The sequence below is a fragment of the Calonectris borealis genome, chromosome 2 (assembly GCF_964195595.1).
Source record: "Calonectris borealis chromosome 2, bCalBor7.hap1.2, whole genome shotgun sequence".
Taxonomy (NCBI): Eukaryota; Metazoa; Chordata; class Aves; order Procellariiformes; family Procellariidae; genus Calonectris; species Calonectris borealis.
In genome coordinates, this window is record NC_134313.1 from 101,693,591 (window position 1) to 101,704,490 (window position 10,900).

The window sequence follows — 10,900 nt, forward strand, 5'->3', positions numbered from 1 at the left end:
TTACCTTAACACTCGCTCAACAGCAGCTCTCCGATGTGACAGTGCTTTTGTAATGCATAGACATCCAAGGAGATGGATGCCTGTGTAATGTTACATCTGTTTTGCCTAGCTGGTCTGATAAAATGAATATCCTCCCACAAAGTCATTATGTGAGTGGCTTATGATGGCATGCAGGAATATGAACTTCAGTGCTTATTCCACCCAAGGTAAACGTATCCTGCAGATGTCCTGTTCCAGGCATTTATTCTGGAGATAACTGACCATACGTAGTGGGCATAAAAGGATAAGTCGCTTGTTATGTTTGGTCACAAGCTACGGAGTCTGCAGAGGGCTAGGACAAACGTGAGGGAAGAGGTACTCAGGGTCTGCCTGAGGTTGGAGCATGAGCAAGGGAAATTGTCAATGCAGTAAACCTAAAGAACACTTAGCAATTTGTAAGGTAATTTTAGTGGCTTCTTTGGGTTGGAGATGCCTTCAAAAGCACCTGGCAAATCTTTCTGTCTAGTCGATACTATTCCATACAGGTGGCGTTTGATAGGCAAACAGGTGTGAGATTTTTATGCCGCCAACTTCTGTGTCTCCTGCTATCAGGCGTGGTCCTTGCTCGTTGGCATACAACACCATGGTTCCTCATCCACTTTGTGTCTCAGTACGCTACATGCAGCTGGTCAACCTGATTTGGGGTTTACTGGCTGGCTGCCAGCCAAGGGAGCACATGAGCCCTGCTAGAGGATGCACTTTTCAGGATCCACCAACAACAGAGGACTGACCGCACTGCGTGACCAAACATGCAAATCTTGCTTCTCTGTGTGTGGGGATCTTGCGTGCTGTGGACAGATAAAGTCAAAAGAAGTACAGAAAGCACAGAATGAATTAATGAGCCACCTATGCAGTAGCAAACCATAATGCGGCCAGGAGAAAACAGGGAGAGGAAGGCTGTTTAAGCTTGACTTTTTTAAAAAAGATATGCTTCTCTGAAAGGCTATTTTATAATGAAATAATAATTACAAAGTTGTTTGTTGCGCACACGTGGGTACATATATACACACATGTGCGTGCGTATCTCTCTCTCTCTCTCTCTATCCCTGCATCCCTGATCCAAGTCAATTTGATTCTGCAGAGTGGCGTGCAAGCTTGTACTGGCTGGGGGATTTGTAAACTCTTTCATATTACACAAGAAGTATTTGCAGAGGTTATCTTTTGCCCAGCAAGGTCAATGTCTCTGGACTCTGGTGAAGGGGAAGAGAGAGGATCTCCTCCTAGGTGCAATCTAGAGGAGCAGAGGCAGACTGTTTTCTGATAATTTCCCTATGGGAGAACTTCTCTCTCTCCAGGGGCTATAGTGAGGGCCAAGGCTGCAGTGAACCTTAGTGAATGCCCTTCACAGGGAAACGTGAACTGGGAGAGGCCAAGTTTTTTTTGAAAAGTGTCTTTAAAGTTAAGTTTCCTGAATTCCTACTTCAACGTTGAAACCAGACGCCTGGCTTTTAGCAAGCGCGGAGGGCTCCCAGATCTCCCCCCAGCCGCCAGCAGCAGGACCCCGAGGGGCTGCCCCGCTTGCTGCAGGGCGAGCCGGGGGCTGGGGGCTGCGCCGCGCTTGCTTCCCCCTTGATCCGCTCTAAGCTTTGGCTCTGTTTCACAACTCTTCATGGAAATGACTCCCTGTTCTGGGAGGGGCTCGGTCTCTTTCTCAAATGATAATGCAATCCAGACATGAATTGGCAGAAATGTCATGAGACTTCTTATTCTTGTGTATTTCCAGTGTGAATATGCTCAAAATATCCTGAGAAAGGCAGCCTTGGCATTTTTTCTGATGAACTGACACTGACCTGATAGTTTATTGCGGTTTCTTCCCCAAAAGATGGTTATATAGGAAAGAAACTGAAGGATCCCTTTCCCATCCTTAGCTTGTTTTCCAGCCTGTACTAATATTAAAACCTATTATTTTTCCACACTGTATTTTAATAATTGCTGCTCCATCAAAATACTTACAGTTGAGTTGAACACCACCTTTAAGCATATGTTAACGTTAACTTAAAGCCTATCTACCTCTGAACCATGTGTAATTTGCATTTCAGGAGGCTTAGTGCAGCAGGTAGGCAAAGACAAACAGAAGTTTTATATAGTCCTCTGAGCACAAATTCAGAGGGGCACTTTCCTCTCTCAATATATGTGCAGCTTAGGATGACTTATCTCTTCAGTGTCAGCACCTAAATTTACTGCCTAGAGTCGGGCAGAGTGAATAGCTGCCATTATGATGTTTGTGCCTTGAGACGACAGGATCCATCTTTCTCTCCCTCCTTGTTTCCTCGAGATGCAGATAGGGATTCCTGATATATCCTGAATGATGGAGGGAGAGAAGGTGTTTCACTGACTTTTTCCAATTTTGTTTCCGTTTGTGAAGGAGACTGCTGATGCAGCACAAGAAGAGCCACTGGGAAGAAGACTCTGAGGAGGGACTGGGGTCAAGCACTGTGTTTTCTGAATCCTCTAACAGCTGGGCAACGTGAGTGCCTGACTTAGTGAGCACTGTCGTGGCTGTACGGTGATAGAGGGACCTTAACACAGACCCTGGCTCCCACCATGCATAGTCTGACCATTTTGCTGGGAGGGGGAAGCCTAATCCTGACTTCTCTGCCTAATCTAGACAAACTTCCCTAAGAAGAAGATCCCTCCTCATGAAAACCAGCTAGGAGATTTGAGACAGAAAATGACACTATTTCTTCACGTGTCTTTCCAACATAGTGATGAGTGGGTACAGCAAGGTAGGTGTAAGCAATTCAGCTGAAGCCTCACAGGAGAGCTGTAATGGAGCTAAGAACAAACCCTGCTCTTCAGCCCCACAGCATTGACCTCCCTGTGGGCTCCTTGTTTTCAATCCCTGAGCCAGAATGGCAGCATTTCACACCACATATATGCATAATTTTTCAGATGTACGGTATGAGGCACTGCAGGGCCAGATCTGCTGCTTTTTTCCAGCTGGTTGTTGTTGGGCAGCCACGTTTGCTGGCTATCTGCTCTACTCCTGGCCTGGCTCCTCTCCTCCAGGGCCAGACACCTCTGCGGTTCCCGGACGTTGGTCCTCAGCACCCGACCACCGAGACACCAGGGCAGATGGGATCGTAGGTGCTGCTCCGAGAGGAGCCTGGGAAGAAGCTTTCTTCCAGTTTCTACCTCTCCCAAACACTTTTTAATGGCAGTGGCACGTGTGTCACCTACGGAGGGCTGTGCTCCTTCTCCCACGGAGGAAAGTGTGGGAGAGAAGCAGGTGAGCCTCATCATACTGGTTTTGGCTAGTGACTGGCTTGAGCTAATAGTTCGTATATGCCTGATATAAAGTCAAATGTGTCACTCAGTCAAGCGCATCACTTTATTTTTTAAATAAGCTCAGCTTAGATGTGTGGTAATATCTGGCAATGGTTCTTCACAGAGAGTTGAACTGCTGCACGCTTGTTAGAAAGGCAGAAAACGCAGTCAGCACCAAAGCTGCAAAAGCACTGTACTGGTAAAATATCACAGCATGACAGGTACATTGCAAATCAATACTACAGAAGAGTTTGAAATGCAGTGTGTAGAAATATTTACAGACCATGGAGATTCAGAAATACTGCTGGCATGGTTGGCGGAATCAATACATGAAGGTAATTACAAAATGCCGCCTTCTTCTGAGGCAAAAAATATAGGTCCCCATCCAACCTTAATAGCACTTAACATGGACCTTCATAAAGTTTCACTGAAACCAATGGAAAGTTTAAGAGGTTTCTGTTCCTTGACTGAGTTATCTAACTGGAGCTAGCATTAGGTTATAGAAATGGGTCCCTTACTTCTAGCTATTTTAAGGAAAAAAAGAAAAAATCCTGGAAAGCAGGAAAACTCTGAGATGATAAATGATTGGAGAAAGAAATGTTTAAAATGCAGAAAACCTAAGATAAAAATTCTAAAAACAGTCCCCAAGTTTTCATCTAGCTCCAAGTTTGATTCTGGAAATGTAGGAATCAAAATTAAGTATGTCATTTAGGATTTATTTTTTCTTTGGATTTCTGTAGGTGTGATTTAGTTTTCCTTGTGCTAAAGCAGATGTGGGGAGGATAATGCTTCTGATGGTGTTTCATATAGCCTCTGCTCATACTTGCTGAGTGGAGTTTGGTTTTTTTCTGTCTTATTACTGAGGTGTGAGTTAGTATGTGGCCTGTCAAATATGTTGGAAAGACCCTGTTTAACTCTTGGGAAGAAGGCATCTCATCCCTGCAGTAAACTTAGGAGCAGGGTGGAGCCGGAGGCAGACTGGCCTTGGCTGCTTCAATTGCTAAAACTCTTCCAAACTGTGCAGTATCGTGGTCTGCAGTTGCTGTCTGGTTAGGTGCAGCCTGCAGAGGTCCTGCAGAGGATCCATGGAGCCGTCCCTGGTCCCACAGACACACGAGAACATAACGAAGAGCAGATTTGTGCCTCTTCCTTCAGTCTGAATTTTCTGGAGCAGGGAGAAGATGGCCTTGACATCTCCACTGCGATAAGCAAAGGTGGGTTTTAGTCAGTATACATCAGAAAGTAACATTTATTGAGAAGATTAGCCTGAGCTTAATGAAGGCTTCCTGGCATCTCCAGCCTCCATGGCAGAGAGTGCTCTTGTGATGAAGCTGTGCCATTAAGCCAAGAGGAAAATCGGGTATCCATTTCTGCAGGTGCTCCTGATCCCACAAAGGTGCTGGGGGGATGCAAAGGTGTCATGTGCGCTGTGGATCCATGCTGTGAGACATGAGGAGAGGTCTCTGGGTGATTCCAGGAGAGGTGGTGGTAGTGTTTCCCACAATGGCAGGATGCTCAGAGAAACTTCTCCCCGCAAGTGCTCTGACGCTTGATCCATCTGACAGCCCGGCAGAGGCTGGGGTGAGGGCACCTACCAGCTAGTGCTCCGACGCTGCCCAGTCAAGATAGCTAGCCTGATCCAAATGGTGCCTCAGCAGAACATTTTGAAGGGAAACCATCTCCAGAGAGTGCAAAAGCCAAAGCTTTAGGGTGGAGAGCCTTAGAAGAGAGGGGGTGAATTGTGGGCATGTGTTGCACCAGGTCTCTTTAGATGCTAGTTGAACGAAGAGAAGTTACAGCAGAACCTGTGGGTTTGGAAACAGCCAAGGAGGAAGAGCCAAAAAATCTGGAGGCAGCAGAAGCTGAGCTTCTGCTAGCATCAGAGACCAGTCGACCCAGCCCAAGCATATTGTTACTGTTTTATTAAAAGGGTTGATTTGGAGAATGTTGTGTTTGCAATTCAGCATCATGCCTCGGAGCCTTGATTTCAAGCCTTTATTTATACGCTTAATTGTTGCTATGGAAATTCAATATTTAAAGAGGTAATTATTGCTGATCTTGTTGCATGTGTCCATTTCTGATGTCCAGCTGTTAGCTCTTTAGCTCCAGTCTAGCAGATTAATTACTGCTATTGATTACTTTGAGCTTCTCTCTTCACACCTGCAGTCTGTGTAATTAGCCGGTGGCCTCCTCTGAAAATTAGGAGCGGTTTCATTTTGGCACCTTGCCATTTCTCAGCCATGTGTATTACACTGATGAACAAAAGCAAATCTATTTTAAATAGAGATATCTGGGCAATGAACTCTTTGTATTTTTGAACTATCTGTGGATAACTCAAATTAGTTTATGTTAGCAAATATTGCACCCCATTGGAAGACCACTGGTAGTAAAAAATAAATAAATTCCAAGACATTAGTATTTGTTCTGACAGCCCACCAGTCGGTAAATGCTGTCCTGGCTTTTTGAAGTTTATTGTCCACAGTGATTTTTGCACTAAATGGGACCAACCATCTGAATGCAATCTCTTCTCCCCTCAACCTGCTTTCCTGAGGTGGAGTTGTCCTTTCCCTGTTGCGTGCGCCAGGGGTTTCCTGCCGTTTTTACTGGATGCTAGCAGGGCACATCAGAGGAGCGTTAAGTACCCAGGAGACCCTCATCCACCCTCTCCCTTTCCAAGCACTGTGCTTGTCTCTGGCCATTTGCTGTTTTCCAGTGGCCACCCAAGGACCATGGCCCTTCTTGGAAAGACAAGTCTGTGCTGAATTTCCCTCCCTTTGCACATCACGGAGGCAAAGACTGAGGGTTTGAAGGCTTTCTTTTAAGAAACAAAATATACTTCTTTTGCCACTGGGGTCATGGCTTCCTCCTCTCAAAAAGAAAGCTGTTCTTTATGTAAGCAGTGTTGCTAAGCATAGGTCATGCTAACATTGTGTGATTTCAACATAAGCTGTGCGCCGGGAGGGGGAGAGAGAGAGGGGTGAACTCTATCTTTGCTCTCTCTGGGCCAGCATCCAGTCGAGATTTATAGCAGAGCAAGGACAGTCCAAAAGCACAATATGGGTGGCCTGTGAACCGAAGTGTGCTGAAATTCAGTGTTCAGGAACTAACTTTCATATTAATGCTGCATGACTGGATGCTCTCCACATATCAGCAGTTTCATGTGCCATGGTTCAGGGTGGTGAGTCTCCAGAGTCAAGGCGGCAATGAAGGTGCTCTCCGCTTCATGGGTCAAACGCCATCCCGAAAGTTGTCGTGAAGTTCAGGGGAAGAGAAGGGATTCATCTCCTTTCTGGTCGGGTAAAGTAGTTGCTTTAGACTATTTGGTACAGCACCGGCCTCCAGACCAGAAGGTCCCCAGCTGGAATCTCATCACCGCCACTGTTTCTAGATTAAATTCTAAATTGTGTACTGTCATTTGGAGGCCTTCTGTGCAGGGTCTCACTGAGTCACCAGTTATTAGGAATGCCTCCTATTATCGCAGCCCTAAAAGCTATTTGAACAGAAGCCTAATGCGACTGTGATTTCCAAGGACCATTTGCTGTTATTGCAGCTCTGCTTTGCTGTGAGTGAGAGAAACAAACCAAAGTTGCTTTCAGATCACATGAAAGGGAGGGACAGGGAAGCAGTGGAGCTGGAGTGACATTCAAGCTGCCAACAAATGTAAATTCACCAAAAATAAACAATCTTTTTATTAACTAGAGCGGGGTCATTTCTACTGCAAGAAAACAAACAGGTTAATTTTCTTCAAGCTGATACATTCCCAGAATTTTGTAATTCTTCTCATTTTTCTAAGCAGCTGCAAAAAGTGGCTGCTGGAGAAGCCTGTGCATTGCCCTACTCCCTGGGCCAGAGGGACCTTCTCTGTAGAAGAGGAGGACATAGCAGAAAGGCAAATGTCTCCTCTCTGGGAGAGGAAGGCAGTACCTTGCGTGCACAAAATGGGAAACTACAAACATAAATATTATTCTGAAGGCACACAGATGCACATGAGAAGTCTATATAATGTGAGAAAGTTTGGAGTCTGAATAATATAGTTTAGGGGCTGGATTTCAGAGCAGTCCTGATTCTACTTTATTGCTGACTCTTTATAAGACTTCTTAGTCCTAAGTCCCCTCCGTAAAATGAGAGTGGAATTTTGCCTGAAGAAGGGCCGATTAAGGTACTAGGAAAATAGGTCTTTCATAAAGAATTTTAGAAGTTCTCTTGTATCTACAGCTGAACGTGCTGTGAACAGTTTGTTCCTGTTTAGGAGGACTGATGTGAAATGGCATTGCTCCATTACCGCTAGTAGTGCTAGGGTCAATGCTAGTTGAATATATGGCCAAATATTTGTATTAGTCCTGGTAATACAGTTGTATACACAATTCAGCCCTGGCTCTCCCTTATCTAGCCTAGCGCTGGGGTGTTTGGCAAGGATAAGGGGCTACATCAGAGAGTCTATTTAGAGCATGAGGTGCCAGACATCATCTTCGTATCAGATGGTCTGCAACCAGCCACGCTCGCAGAAGAAGGACAGACGGCTGGCGAGGGAGAAGACAACTGAAAGCTGGGACCATTAGAGGAAGGCAGTGGTGCTGCCAGCTATTTGCCTTCCCTGTTCCCAGCTGGATATATCCCATTTAAGATGCTGCTGTACTGTCTCTAGCAAACAGATTAGTAAATTGGGAAGGGAGTACAGCTAGCTGTGGGGTAATGAATAGGTGGCCAGGCAGAAGAGAGAGCAAACATGTTTATGCATCCATATTATGTGCCCAAGTGCTCACAGCACTTCAGCATGGCACAGGCTGAAGCATGGGGATGCTTTCATGGCTGGCTTGCTGTACTTGGAAATCTCTGAAATTTAGGGCTGAAGTTTCAAAGATTTCTAAGTGGCCAAAATCCCACCTACTGCAGCAGAGGTCAGTCTCTGGCCAGCCCGAGGTGCAGAAAGGCCATGCCTGCCATGATTGTCCCCTGGGATCTAAGAGCAGCAATTGATCCAATTCTGTTGAGAATTAGCAAGCCAGGCTGGAAAAAGTCAGGCCTGCACATACGATGGAGCTGCCTATGTTATGTGTTTTAAACCACCTACAGGCATTGCTTTTACTTAACTGAGATCAAGCCTGGGATAACTTGCTCCCACCCGCACAAGGAGCTGGATCTCATGGCTTGGGGGTGCAGGTGGGGTGGAAGTCCCCATATTGATGATGAGGCAGACCCACCAGACTTATGGTCTGTGTCCATAGTCAGGGACAGTGTGCTGAGCGAAAGTCGTGACAAGCTGGAAGACTTCTGGGGCAACTGCTTTCCTCCTGGAGAAAGATAAGGCCATTGGTAACATCCCTCGGGGGCTGCTGGTAAATGAAGAAGTGCTCTATCTACAGGCTGTGACTAAAGCTGTGATTAAGGGTAATGAGTGTCTCCCTCATCTTGAAGTTCTTAAAGTAAGTTTGCTCAGCAAACCATTCAAAGGCACCTACTGGCATTATCAAAAACTTCTGAGTGCCCAATCAGGAGGATCTGAACATGGGTGTTTTTGGAGATTGCTGCCTGTATCATTCTGCTGTCTGTATCTTTACGTGTGTAAACAGTCTGACGTGTTGCTGTGTTTAGAGTGTGTTAAAGATGTGACTTGAACAGCCTATCACCCTTTCGGAGAGGTCTCATCATTCAATTTCTCATCATTGCTGCAGCTTCTTTCCTCCTTTTACTAGATTGCGAGGTACTGCCTCCTGCCACCGTACACTTACGTGACTCTCAGCACAGCTGGTTGAGACTGAAGTCCTCCTGAAATGCAAGCAGTAAACAGGAATAAAAGCATCAGGTATGTATGCAGTGACAAAAGCGAGATGCTCACAGCTCGCAAGTTGTGTGTCACAGGTTTGTAGATTTGAAATGCCATTTGTTTCTTGACTGTTTGTCTCAGTGCATTGACTTTGTTCATATGCCAGATGTTGTGTTTGGCCTTTGGCATCAGCCTATGCAACCATCACTGACTTCATCTGAAGCTGTGCTAAAGTGCTGCACTGTATCGTCTTTTCCTTCCCCAGGATTTAAGTTGTTTGAATTGCTATGTGTGTGATCCTTCTCCTACCTAATGATAAGCGGTGGTTGCGCTTTGTCTTTTGTCAGCTTGGAGGTTTGTTTTTAGCCAGGTACAGCTGGGAGCTGCTTTTGAGCTCTGGATGGTTTTTTCATCAGTCCCGTAGAAATCTGTTGCCATTGCTGGAGGACGCATCTGGGAGCGCAGAGCACTCGGGATAGGCTTCAAGCTCTGATCTGCATTTGAGGTGCTTGTTACGTCCTGCTTCTCTGTGACACCAGTTCAGGAAACCCTACCAACCTGCTGCCTATAGGAGCGGGCTGAAGGAGCCGATGGCATGCTCCACGTCAGGCTGCTCCTGCCGCACTCCATCTGCCTTGCTTAGCCGGAGCATGTATTGTCAAAAGCCCTCCTGGCAGGAAACATTCTGGCTGTAATGAAATATCCACCGAGATTAATACAGTATTTGTTACCAAAACGTCTCCAAAACCACAGTGCTAATTGTTTCCAGCCTCGGAATATTACCTCTCAGGTAGAGGGGCTGATGAAACCAAACTGTCTCTTGGTGTCCATTACTTACTAATGTGGCTTCTGCATTGTTCATGAGCTAAGGAAATAACATGGTGCTTTAAGGATGCTGGGAAACTCGGGACAATCTGGGTTCCTTATATGACAAGATGTCTTCAGAAAGCGTTTGAAATCCTTGTACTGTCCTGCTGATATAAAATCCCTTTATTGAGAGCACTTATTTTATGGCTCACACTTTTTCCTCTCTGAATGTAAATACGTGTACATGTGTATGCATGTGTCTCTGTTTGTGCATGACATATATGAGAGATTTTTGTCCCTAAATAGGGAAAACACGCGTTGGTCTGTGTTTTCATGAGCCTGTGCGTCCCATCCACAGTATCAGCTCTCACCCTAATGAGCTGAAGCTACATTAGCAAAATCCCAGGCAGATAAATTGACTTTAAACCTTGGTTTGATGATCCTACTAAGACATTCAATTAATTCTATTTTGCTACAAGCTAATTTATGACTTTGTGTTTATTCCAAAAAAATGTGTTGAATGTACAAATCAGTAGGAGACAAGGTAATGAATTATTCTACCTTCCTTCATGCTCTTGTCTTCACACTTCACTACTGTAAGAATGGAAGAGGAAATATGAAAGAAATGTCTTTTGATGTATGAAATGTGGGTATTTTCTCATACTGAGCTGTATCTAACTGGTGTAAACACATAATCAAGCCCTCTAGGAGATGCTAATTAGTGCAATAAATGTTAGTTTATTAATTGCCATTACGTTTCTCTTTGTTTCACCAGTGAATGTGTCTTTTCAGGAGAACAGATTTGATATGGTGTGTCTGTAGAATTTGTTTGTGTTCATGGCAAATGAAGACAAGTAGCCTAGCAAAGCTGTGATGAATTAACGGCAGTCCGTGTGATCAACGTTTCTGTAACGGAGTCCACAAAGTGCATGGGCTTCTGTGTGATCTGAGAAGAAAAACAACACAAAACAAAAAGCCCCAGAGGATTTGATAACAATTTTCTGCTCCATCTCTCTACTTGGT

General features: G+C 45.1%; 1 protein-coding gene across 2 annotated transcripts in view; it reads left to right on the forward strand.

Annotated features, from left to right (window-relative positions):
- The window catches only part of RNF144B (ring finger protein 144B), a 142,718-nt gene that overhangs the window by 112,808 nt on the left and 19,010 nt on the right, over positions 1–10,900 (forward strand). The window contains exons 2-5 of one of the 2 annotated variants that reach the window (XR_012672520.1): positions 2,405–2,506; positions 2,648–2,765; positions 9,000–9,109; positions 9,487–9,826. The gene's annotated coding sequence lies outside the window, so the exon portion shown is untranslated. Of the gene's footprint in view, positions 1–2,404; positions 2,507–2,647; positions 2,766–8,999 lie in introns of those variants that run through there. The other variant, XR_012672519.1, reaches the window with a different exon arrangement.